Raw genomic sequence first — 12,018 nt, forward strand, 5'->3', positions numbered from 1 at the left:
CCGAGTTAAATATTAATTAATCTACTGTAGAAAGGACAGTGGGAGACCTTCCAAAGTCAGTGTCAAGTGAAGTAAAAGACAAATCATGTCACCAACAGCCTTTGTCTTACACTCTTGTCAAAATTACATGAGAGGTTTTACTAGTAATTTGCCAATTAGAGGAGAGACTATCTCTGGATCGACTGTGCTATTTTAAGCACTGGCATTTGTGAGACCCTCTTATTGAAATGTGTTAACACTGAAAATTTTGTGATTTGCAATGGATATTTCTAAACTGGCTGCTAAAAGCAGCCAGATCTTGCTGGAAAATGATGTCAGTGCAATACTAGCTGAGCTGAAGCCCAGTTCTGAGGGAATGTAAACTACTTTCAATCCAACTGCATTATTGATTTAACAGCCAAAATAAGAACTTTAGTGTTTAATCAAGATGTCTGTTGTTTACATAGTGACATTTTTCTTATAAACTTAAAACAGTATTAAATCAAGATGGAAACTGGTTTGCAGTTCCCCGCCATGGATTTACCAAACTACTGGTGTCACAAAAAGCTACCACTTCCAAATGAAGGAGCTGCCAGGAGTTATTTAAATTAAAAATTAACAGGTTGTGTTAAATGGATTAAAGTTTGAATCTTCGAAGTGTTTTGAGACGTTGGAATTTTGAATACACATTCCCTTTTTTAATACTTTTGTTGACCACTGTAATATCATCAGCAACATTTCAACTTTCGGGTCCTCTTTTTTAATTTAAAATTTCTGCCTCAATGGACATATCTACTAAACAAAAAGAAATATTCAAATGGTTTTTAGATTCGCTCATTGCGGCCACTTGGTTAGCTTGTTCTGGGACGGCAGGAGAACAAGTATCCTCTGGGCGTTTCTCTGTGTTTATCTAGAGCTGAACTGTGCAGCAGGGTAGCCACTAGCCACATTTGAAATGAGATGTGCTCTAAGTGTAAAATATACACACCAGATTTCAAAGATGTAGCACAGAAAGAAAAATGCAAAATAGCTCGTTAATAATTTTTACATTGATTACATGTTCAAATGATAAAATTTTGGATATATTGGGTTATAATAAAATAGATTATTAAAATTACTTTTATCTTCTTCCTCTTTTTAATGTAGTTACTAGAACATTTAACATTACAAAGGTGGCGGACATTAGTGGTCTGCTTTGGTGGCTCACCTTTTACTTTGACCAGACAGTGTTGTGTCAAATACCTTTGAATCCTATTTTTTTTGAATGTCAGTAGACAGTTTTAGTTAATATACATTTAAATCACATTGCATTTTATTTTTTCCTTGAGGTGAGAAAATGTAATAATGAAGAAGCTAGAAAGTTAGAACTTTATACAGTTTTATCGCTATTGACCCAGTTCTTTGTTGTTGTTCAGGTTTTGAAACCACATATCATAATTGCAAATTGAATGTGTTAAAATGCTGCTCTTCTTTAAAGTAGGTATTTATGTTATGATTTGGTTAATTGCATAGTGATTAAATGGACATTTTCTATATGAAAAAAAAAAAAAAAACCTGTTGCTGTTGAGTTGATTCCGACTCATAGCGACCCAACAGGACAGAGTTTCCAAGGAGCGCCTGGTGGATTCGACCTGCCGACCCTTTGGTTAGCAGCTGTAGCTCTTAACCACTATGCCACCAGGGTTTCCTTTTTCTGTATTAGTGACTATAAAATAACGCAAGTGATTTTTCATAATTTTTTAAGAAGCTAGGTTACATGCAAAATGGATTTTTTGGTACATAAATGAATCAAACATTCTTTATGGTAAATTTCAATGTTTCACTAAAGAGTGAGATAAACTAGGCTTCATTTTAAATCAATTTTGAAACTTTTTTTCTCTCTCACCTCCTGTTTTTAATCACCAAATCCTTTCCAAGCCATTTCCTGAATGCTGAGTTTTGAGGCTGCCACTTTTCTCCATTTTCTGCTCTACTTCCTTGCGCGAGTCTGTAATTATCTAGAGTTTGGGTGGTTCCTCCTCCGCCCTCATGACCCCTCCAATCTGTTCCTGTTCTATAATCTTACTGTATTTTTCCGAAATGCAAATATATCTCATCATTTTCTTGCTTAAGCCCTCAGTGATTTATTTCCCCATTGCTTATTGGAAAATGTAAAAATATTTAAACTATTAAAACTGCTTACATCTCATACCCATCTGTCATCCTCCTCTCCCCAGCCAAGCCAAACTGAACATCTTTTGTTTGTTTTGCTTCCTCTGTGCTCTGAACTTCTGCACATGCTTTTCCTTTTGAAGCACTTTCTTTCTGCTCCTTTTATCTAGGAATAGATAAATCCTATTCTTCCTGTCGGTCAAATTGTTTCTTCCAGGAAGCCTCCACTCCTCTCTCCCACCTCCACCCTACCCCAGTCAAGGTAATTGGCCTTTCTCTTGCTTTCAAGTTGTTGTTGTGTGCCATGTTGTTGATTCCAACTCCTAGCAACCCTGTAGGACAGAGTAGAACTGCCCCATAAGGTTTCCCAAGCTGTAGTCTTATGGGAGTAGATCGCCAAGTCTTTTCTCCCACAGAGCAGTTCGTGAGTTCAGTCTGCCAACCTTTTGGTTATAAGCTGAGTGCTTAACCATTGCATCACCAGGGCTCCTTCTACTGTAATTCCCCAGCCATAGTAGTTTTCACACTGTATTGTCATTTTCTGTTTGTTGGACTGGAGTGTATACTTCATGGGGCCAGAGGCCATGTATAATCTCTTAAGGATTCTATCTTCACAACTCCTGGTCTACAGTAGGGAGTGAACCACAGTTTTTAAAAGATAATTTGCTTGTACAAAATTAGGAAGCACACATACCAATAGCTCAAGATGAATTCTTTTATTAAGAATAACAAAATTTCATTTTGAATGAGATACTATAACTTATTTAGAGTGAATCATAGATTGAGATATGAAAGAAAGAGCACACACTAGTCCGGCTTCCTTGTCCTGTGAACATGGTAAATTACCGTTTATTAAGTAATCAACAAGGCACATTACTTTAATCTGTTTACACTTTTTAAATGTACATCCTAATTTTCCACTTTGAAGCTCTAAGGAAACGATAAAATACCCACCAAAATCATAGCATTGAAAGCTCAATCTGGCTATCCAGGCCTGATACTGTTAGGTTCCGCGTGCTTCATCCTACCAAGGAGGATTCCTTGTGAATCATCTCTCCTCAGCTTCTAGTTGGATCCACCATTAAAAATGGCTTTCTGGTATATATTTTTATGTGTTTCTTGAAATAAGTTTTAAAGGTTTTTTGAGTACTGTACTAGGCACAGTATCTAACAGGCAGTCAATAAAGAGTTGAATGATAGAATTAATTCTCAAGTGCATATATGTATATATATATTTGTTTAGTTTGGACTGGGCATTTCATCAAGATAATTCATCTCATGCTCTATAGAAATTTTATTTATATTCAGCAACCAAGCCAGACCCATTGCCGTCTAGTGGGTTCTGACTCAGTGAGCCTATAGGACGACAGAGTAGAACTGTCGCATAAAGTTTCCAAGGCTGAAATCACACGGAAACGGATTGCCACATCTTTCTCCTGAGGAGCAGTTGGTGGGTTCAACCACTGACCCTTTGGTTAGCAGCAGAGCGCTTTAACCACTGTACCACCAGGGCTTCTTTTTATTAAATTCAATAAACACGCTATAGTTGCAGAAAAATATTTGTTTTCTCAAATGAATTTTATCCTTTCCTTTGACTAATCAATTTAAATAATGGACCCACCATGTCTTCCCCCTTTTAAAGGCTTTGCTACCAATATTGAATTCAGGACCTTGCTTATCCAACCTCTCTCACATTTTCAAATTCAATTTAAAAAATTTAAATGATGTTTATATTTTTGAGCTGCCTTGAGACTTTCACAAAAAATAACTAAAAATTCTAAATGGATAAAGGAAAACAAAGAAGTATTTTCGGAGGAAACTTTTCGGAAATGTTACTGGTTTTTAAAGTGAACTAAATAACTTTAAACAATTTGGAACTTGTTTTTCTTAAATCTGATATGAAACCATCAATTTGTGAACTACTGAGTAAAATAATGTCTTGGAATTCATTATAATATTTTGGTTGACTTAGCAATTGAAAACATGATTTATCAAAAAGATGGAAAGAAAAATAGAAGACATTTTTGTTTGGATTTTTGGATTTTATGCACTTTAACTGGATATATTGTCTTGAAGATAAGATGTACCTCGACACGATTTATTTCTCTGTTTGGCCACTTTCTTAAATTACGTTGCCGTTACTGTAAAATTTCTATCTGGAGCTTCCAATGTGTTGATTAAAATATTACAGAGAATATATGGAAAACTGCTGGTAAGGAATTTTCAATTTGATGATATCTCCGTAATGCGGTCTCATCTCTACTCTCCAAGTTCCTATTGCATTATAGCAATTTTATTTTCAAAAAATAGCTGTGACAATATCTCTATCCCACATGCCCTTCTGCAATACGACCTCAGCACTCCTCTATCAGGACATGGGGTTCCTCATCCCATGAATTTGGGATGACTTTAGTGTAGTTTTTGACCAATAGAATGTGGTAGAAGTGGTTCAAAAGCTTCCTTAGTGAGGAATACTTAGTTACCTTCTGTTTATTGAAACTTCAGAGGCAAGGTCCTAAGAAGTCTTGCGGTTTCTACCTGGGTAGAAACAGTTGCTCTGATGATGTTCCCTCTGGAAACCCAATCGCTTGAGTGGTCAGTCATAGAGAATTGGCCTGGCAAAACATTCAGATTAATGCAGCCCCAGCTTCTATCTAACTCCACCCCAAAGCAAGAACTGTCCAGCTGAGCCCAGAATTATGAGAGATGATAATAAATTGCTGTTGTAAGTCCTATATGTTTTGAGGTGGTTTGTTACACAATAATGAGTAAGTGGAACACCACAATGTATACATTTCCCCTTTAGAGTTTATGTTTTTTAGTGTGTGTGTATACTTGTATACATAGTTATGGATGAGTCAAAAGCTTTGAGTAGGATCTGATTAATATATGTAAGATAATATATGATCTATGGGAATGGAACATAAGTAAATCTAAAACAGAGCAACTTCCCATTTAACTCTGATCTGGTCACTGCATGGTTCAAAAGCTTCCTTAATCAGCAATACTTCAGTTACCTTGTGTTATGGATTGACTTGTGTCCCCCCAAAGTATGTGTTGTAAATCCTAACCTCTATGCCTGTGGTGGTGCAGTGGTTAAGAGGTACTGCTAACCATAAGGTCAGCAGTTCAAATCCACCACCAGCTCCTTGGAAACCTTATGGGACAGTTCTACCCTATCCTATAGGGTCACTATGCATCAAAATCAACTTGTTGGCAGTGGGTTTGGTTTGGCTTTGACAGGGTTGCTATGAGTCATATTCGACTGAAGGGCACACAACAACAGCAACAACATGCCTGTGGTTGTAAGCCCATTTTGGAATGGGTAGTCTTTTTATGTTAATGAGACAGGATTAGGGCAGGGTGCATCTTAAATCAATCTTTTTTGAGATATAAGAGATTAAACAAGTAAGAGAGTAGTGATGGGGAAAGAGAAATGCCAAGCCACATGAAGATCACCTAGGAGCAGAAGCTCAAAGAGACAAGGACCCTTCTCTAGAGCCAACAGGGAGAGAAAGCCTTCCCCTAGAGCCAGCACCCTGAATTCAGACCTCTAATCTCCTAACCTGTGAGAAAATAAATTTCTGTTTGTTAAAGCCACCCATTTGTGATATTTCTGTTATAGCAGCATTAGGTAACTAACGCACCTTGATTCTCAGAGTATTCCTACTACTTGGACCCTCCAGTATAGTTCAAACAATTTAGAAATTTTTAAATATCTAAGAGACCCTCATTGTGATCTTTTTCTCTAAGTATTTGTGGTTAGAATAGGGGTCTCCTGAATGCCTATCCTTTTGGTAGAGTTACATTATTCTTGCATTATATATTCATTACCTCCCCCACCATTTTACAGAGATAACTGTGCCTGGGTTAGTATAGAAAAATAAACAGGTAAGATAGATCATAGAGGTCAATGAGAAATTAAAGTGTTGGCCTATTTAAATATGCATAGAAACCTCAGTTGAATAATTAAACAACCTTTAAATGTTTCCTGGAGACACTGGCTCCTTCATCGAATCTTAGGATGATGGCAGTTTCACTCATTCACTCAATCTACATATTTGAGAGTTTCTGTATCATGGCTACTGTTCATCCTTTGATGGGATTTTCTTCAGTTCATTGCACTTCAGGCTTTGGTTTATAAAAACACAAGACGGTGTTTTGGTTAGTCCACCAGGAGCAAGCTGGGATTGATGACTGATCTATTGCTTAAATGTTTGTGCTAAGTGTTATTTTGGGTAGTACCCCTGAGCTGCTGTAAAATCCTAGTACTTCCCTAAACTATTTATAGTAGTTCTTATTAAAAAAAAAAAAAGACTGTTCGCTTTATTTTTAACTCTTGAATTTCAAGAGGAACTGCTTTGTGAGTATCTAAAATTCCAGTTTCTATAATCTGTGAATTTTAAGTTGACCAGTAGGGACTGGATTTTTAAAAAAGAATATGTAAAGGAAGGTAAGTGTTCTAGAATTATAAGGTTGTGTTCTCTCTTAATAATTGGTATATTTTTCACAGTCTTACAAAATATTGACTAATTGCCAAAATGTAGTATTATATAGGCTGGATTTTTTAAAAAACATTTTAGTGGTGAATATCGTACAGAGGTAATTCTATTACTATTATTCTTTTCTCCTTAAAGTATTTATTTTGAGAGGACCGTAATGATAACCCTCTAGTTTTATAGATATTACTAGTAGAAATAATTTTAGTGATGCTGGTACAATTTCATTTTCAATAGGGATTTAGTTTTTTTTTTTTTTTTAAGATTGTAGCTTTTCAGTTGGAGGCCTATTTCTCAACAATTCCAAGAAGAAACGTCTTAGTTGTCATCATTCAGTGCCATTCATACCCTGACTGGTCCTTCCTATTACTTTTCTATTTGATGTTCCATTTTATTTACTGTTGTTGTTTGTTGTCAAGGTGCCATTGAGAAGGTTCCGACTCATAGCGACCCTACATACAACAGAACGAAATGCTGCCCAGTCCTGTGCCATTCTCACAATCATTGTTATGCTTGAGCCCATTGTTGCAGCCACTGTGTCAATCCATCTCATTGAGGGCCTTCCTCTTTTTCACTGACCCTCTACTTTACCGAGCATAATGCCCTTCTCCAGGGACTGATCCCTCCTGATAACATGCCCAAAGTATGTGAGACGAAGACTCACCCATCTTGCTTCTAAAGAGCATTCTAGCTATACTTTTTCCAAGGCGGATTTGTTTGTTCTTTTGGCACTACACGGTATATTCAATATCCTTTGCCAACACCACAAGTCAAAGGCATCACTTCTTCTCTGACCTTCCTTATTCATTGTCCAGCTTTTCCATGCGTATGAGGCGATTGAAAACACCATGGCTTGGGTTAGGAACACCTTAGTCTTCAAGGTGACATCTTTGCTTTTTAGCACTTTTAAGAGGTCCTTTGCAACAGATTTGTCCAGTGCAATGTGTCTTTTGATTTCTTGACTGTTGCTTCCGTGGGTGTTGATTTGGATCCAAGTAAAAGGAAATCCTCGACAACTTCAGTCTTTTCTCCATGTATTATGATGTTGCTTATAGGTCCAGCTGTGAGGATTTTTGTTTTTTTTATGTTGAGGTGTAATTATTTAATTCAGTTAATTTGTAATTCTTGCTTATTTGGATTTTTCATGTTCAAGTTCTAAAGTGTCTTCTTTAAAGCTTTAAAATCTTTTTCGTACTCTACGGTTCCCATAAAAGAAATGTCGTTCCTATTTTTCAGAAATGTGACAAGTAAGAATAAATGTAGAGGAGAACCTCTTTGGCTCTTCTTCTTTTCCTTAAAAGGAGAAAAGTTTACAATGACTGATTTTTAAGACTTCTTCCAGATCTAAACTTCAGTAATATTCACAAATAACACAGACAACTGCCTTCTCCCTGTTCACTAGATAAGGATTCTGGGAGACCGAAAAACCTCTCCCTCGATACTTTCAAGCCAGGTCTTAATACACCATTAATGTGGATTGGTTAGGAATTTATAACTAGATGATCCGGAAGGAAGGAAATGAAGTAGATGACTTCTGGAGACTTTTGCCTCTGTAATTCTGTATGAGCTTATTTTTGATAGGCATATAGCAAAGAGAAAATTTGTATTTATTTTGAAACATTCCAAAATCTTAGACATGAAAATTTAAAGTATTTCTCTAAGAAATTATAAATTATCTTTTGTTTTCTAATTCTGTGGTGGGTTCTAAACTTGCAATTCTGGTACCGTTTGCCAGGATACCAGAATTTTTCATCTGTTAATGATAAATGCTAGGGAACAAGATTAACTGAATTTATGGATAGCAGCATTCCGGAGCAGAAAGTACATTTTGTTTGTACAAAAGTGGTAAAATGATATTAGAACATTGAGAAATGAATTTAAAACCTCAGGCTTTCCCTGTCCTGGGGCGAAATAAGTGGATGGGTCTATTTCCTATTTTCTAATTTTATAAGGCTAAGAATAAAGGAAGAGAATTTGAGATTTGGTTCATTGTTTTCTGGAAATCTACTTGTGCTGAAATATATGTTTACATTTTTTTCTATGTCTCTTTGGCTGTCATACATATTTATATATTCTTTGTAATTGGCCATGGAGATCCTTTCTTTCTGTATCTACTCGCACGGATATATTCAGAAATAAAACAGAATACCAATTTTGATAGGCAATTTTGAGTACCCAGAATACAGCCAGGTGGGTGAATTATTGACTTAGTAGAGATGCTATTGTAGAGTGTGGAGAAAATCTTCTCTTTGCTATTTTGAGAGAGAGAGAGTGTATGTGGCCTTTGAGGTTGCTGCAAACAATTGTAGTCTGACAGTGAAGAAGGCACATTTTTTAACAATATAAATGTAATCAAGTGAAACAAATTTTTAAAAATTTTTATTATGCTTTAAGTGAAAGTTTACAAATAGTCAGTCTCTTTTTTTTAATATATAAGAATTTATATACACCTTGCTATATACTCCTAACTGCTCTCCCCCAATGAGACAGCCCACACCTTCCCTCCGCTCTCTTTTCCTGTCCCTTCAGCCAGTTTCTGACCCCCTCTGCCCTCTAATCTCCCCTCCAGACAGGAGATGCCAACATAGCCTCATGTGTCTACTTGATCCAAGAAGCTTACTCTTCACCAGTATCATTTTCTATCTTATTGTCCAGCCCAATCCTGTCTGAGAGTTGGCTTTGGGAACGGTTCCTGTCTTGGGCTAACAGAAGGTCTGGGGACCATGACCTCTGGGGTCCTTCCAGTCTCAGTCAGACCATTAAGTCTGGTCTTCTTACGAGATTTTGGGGTCTGCATCCCACTGCTCTCCTGCTCCCTCAGGGATTCTCTGTTGTGTCTCTGACAGGGCAGTCATCAGTTGTAGCCAGGCACCATCTAGTTCTTCTGGTCTCAGGCTGATGTAGTTTCTGGTTTATGTGGCCCTTTCTGTCTCTTGGGCTCATAATTACCTTCTGTCTTTGGTGTTCTTCATTCTCCTTTGGTCCAGGTGGGTTGAGACCAATTGATGCATCTTAGATGGACCCTACTAGCGTTTAAGACCCCAGAAGCCGCTCTCCAAAGTGGGATGCAGAATATTTTCTTAATAGATTTTATTATGCCAGCTGACTTAGATGTCCCCCGAAACCATGGTCCCCAAACCCCCACCCATGCTATGCTGGCCTTCAAAGCATTCGGTTTATTCAGGAAACTTCTTTGGTTTTGGTTTAGTCCACTTGTGCTGCCCTCTCCTGTACTGTGTGTTGTCTTTCTGTTCATCCAAAATAGTTCTTACCTTTTTACTATCCAATTAGTGAATACCCCTCTCCCTCCCTCCCTCCCTCCCCCATAACCATCAAATAATATTTTCTTCTCTGTTTAAACTATTTCTCAAGTTCTTATAATAGCATTCTTATACAACATTTGACTTTTTGCAGCTGACTAATTTCACTCAGCATAATGCCTTCTAGATTCCTCCATGTTATGAAATGTTTCATAGATTCATCACTGTTCTTTATCGATGCATGGTATTCTATTGTGTGAATATACCATAATTTGTTTACCCATTCATCTGTTGATGGGCACCTTGGTTGCTTCCATCTTTTTGCTATTGTAAACAGCGCTGCAGTGAACATGGGTGTGCATATATCTGTTTGTGTAAAGGCTCATATTTCTCTAGGATATTTTCCAAGGAGTGGGATTGCTAGATGGTATGATAGTTCTATTTCTACCTTTTTAAGGAAATGCCGAATCGATTTCCAAAGTGGTTTTACCATTTTACATTCCCACCAGCAGTGTGTAAGCGTTCTACTCTCCACAACCTCTCCAACATTATTTTGTGATTTTTGATTAATGCCAGGAAAAAAATATATATTTTTTCTTTTTTTGTTGGAGGGAGATGGAATCTCATTGTAATTTTGATTTGCATTTATCTAATGGCTAATGATCGTGAGCATTTCCTCATATATCAGTTAGCTACCTGAATGTCTTCTTTAGTGAGGTGCCTGTTCATATCTTTTGCTTGTTTTTTAATTGGGTTGTCTTTTTGTAGTTGAATTTTTGCAGTATCATGTAGATAGATTTTAGAGATCAGGCACTGACCGGAAATGTCATAGCTAAAAACTTTTTCCCAGTCTGTAGGTAATCTTTTTACTCTTTTGGTTAAGTCTTTGGATGAGCATAGCTGTTTGATTTTGAGGAGCTCCCAGTTATGTAGTTTTTCTTCTGCATTGTTAGTAATGTTTTATATACTATTTATGCCATGTATTAGGGCTCCTAACATTGTCTCTATTTGTCTTCAATGATCTTTATTATTTTAGATTTTATATTTAGGTCTTTGATTCATTTTGAGTTAGTTTTTGTGCATGGTGTGAGGTATGGGTCTTGTTTGATTTTTTTTGTAGATAGATATCCAGCTATGCCAGCACTGTTTGTTAAAAAGACTGTCTTTTCCCCATGTAACTGACTTTGGGCCTTTGTCAAATAGCCACTGTTCATATGTGGATGGATTTATGTCTGGATTCTCAATTCTAGTCCATTGGTCTATGTATCTGTTGTTGTACCAGTACCAGACTGTTTTGACTACTGTGGTGGTATAATAAGTTCTAAAATTAGGTAGAGTGAGGCCTCCCACTTTGTTGTTCTTTTTCAGTAATACTTTACTTATCTGGGGCCTCTTTCCCTTCCATATGAAGTTGGTGATTTGTTTCTCCATCTCATTAAAAAATGCCCTTGGAATTTGGATCAGAATTGCATTAAATGTATAGATCGCTTTTGGTAGAATAGACATTTTTACAGTGTTAAGTCTTCCTATCTATGAGCAAGGTATGTTTTTCCACTTATGTAGGTCTCTTTTGGTTTCTTGTAGTAGTGTCTTGTAGTTTTCTTTGTATAAGTCTTTTACATCTCTGATAAGATTTATTCCTAAGTATTTTATCTTCCTGGGGGCTACTGTAAATGGTATGGTTTGTTGATTTCGTCTTTGATGTTCTTTTTGTTGGTGTAGAGGAATCGAAGTGATTTTTGTGTGTTTATTTTGTATCCTGATGCTCTGCTGAACTCTCAGTTTCAGTGGTTTTCTGGAGGATTCTTTAGGGTTTTCTGTGTATAAGATCATGTCATCTGCAAATAGAGATATTTTTACTTCTTCTTTGCCAATCTGGATGCCCTTTATTTCTTTATCTAGCCTAATTGCTCTGGCTAGGACCTCCAGCACAGTGTTGAATAAGAGTGATGATAAAGGGCATCCTTGTGTATTTCCTGATCGCAAGGGAATGTTTTCAGACTCTCTCTATTTAGGATGATGATGGCCATTAGCTTTGTATAAATGCCTTTTAGTATGTTGAGGAATTTTGCCTTTATTCCAATTCTGCTGAGAGTTTTTATCATGTATGAGTGTTGAACTTTGTCAAA

The 12,018-nt window shown here is 36.7% G+C and overlaps 1 protein-coding gene across 2 annotated transcripts in view; it reads left to right on the forward strand.

Moving 5' to 3' along the window:
* GUCY1B1 (guanylate cyclase 1 soluble subunit beta 1) overlaps window positions 1-12,018 on the forward strand; it is a 64,002-nt gene that overhangs the window by 21,558 nt on the left and 30,426 nt on the right. The gene's annotated exons all lie outside the window — the stretch shown is intronic.

Source organism: Loxodonta africana, chromosome 13 (assembly GCF_030014295.1).
Source record: "Loxodonta africana isolate mLoxAfr1 chromosome 13, mLoxAfr1.hap2, whole genome shotgun sequence".
Lineage (NCBI taxonomy): Eukaryota > Metazoa > Chordata > Mammalia > Proboscidea > Elephantidae > Loxodonta > Loxodonta africana.